Source organism: Mus musculus, chromosome 6, assembly GCF_000001635.26.
Source record: "Mus musculus strain C57BL/6J chromosome 6, GRCm38.p6 C57BL/6J".
Classification (NCBI taxonomy): domain Eukaryota; kingdom Metazoa; phylum Chordata; class Mammalia; order Rodentia; family Muridae; genus Mus; species Mus musculus.
In genome coordinates, this window is record NC_000072.6 from 118,971,740 (window position 1) to 118,972,549 (window position 810).

General features: G+C 44.8%; 1 protein-coding gene across 49 annotated transcripts in view; it reads right to left on the reverse strand.

Moving 5' to 3' along the window:
• The window catches only part of Cacna1c (calcium channel, voltage-dependent, L type, alpha 1C subunit), a 610,145-nt gene that overhangs the window by 384,500 nt on the left and 224,835 nt on the right, over window positions 1–810 (reverse strand). The window lies entirely within an intron of this gene.

The following is an 810-nucleotide window of genomic DNA, read 5'->3' on the forward strand; positions in this document are numbered from 1 at the left end:
AGAGAGATCATTCTTACAAATATGAAATTAATATTAGTTGTATTAAAATGCACATGGCTCAAAACCCACCAGTATACTTAAGCATCCGACTTAAGTATACATTTCACATTGGTGCCGACCCTTGTCACCACCTACAGCAGAAAACCCTGAAGAAGAACTCCTCCCTCATCACCTCCACATTCCCCTCGTCCGAAGTCCCTGGCAGCTTCCACTCAACTTTCTGTCTGCAGGACTTTGCCTCTTCTAGGAATGTATGGAAATGAAGTCATTTCTCTCCTTTTGTGACTGGCTTATTTCCCTCAGCATAGCCTCAAGTTCTTCCCCATGATAGCACGTGTCAGCAGGCCACTCCCTTTAAGGCTGAACACCATCCCACTGGAGAGCTATATCACATTTGTGTCCCTGCTGATCTCTTGATAGAAATTTGGATTGTGTCTACTTTGGGCTATTATGAACACGAATATACAAATATTTTTTGAGCAGCGAAGCTTTTGAAACCCTGCAGTGTGTTTCCAGACAGTGCTTCTGAACATTACAATCAGGACATGTCTTCTCCTGTCCCCTGTGTGACAAGCGGAGCAAGTTCCCTGCTGAGATTGGCATCTTTTCTTCCTCTTCTATTTCTCAACACTGGTGATTCTCATTCTGGCGACAATGAGAATCATCTCCACTGTTTCTAAACTACACTGAGGGCATAGCTCTGCGATGTCCCCAGAATCAAGTCTCTCTCTCTCTCTCTCTCTCTCTCTCTCTCTCTCTCTCTCTCTCTCTCTCTCTCTCTCTCTCGCTCTCTCTCTCTCTCTCTCTCTC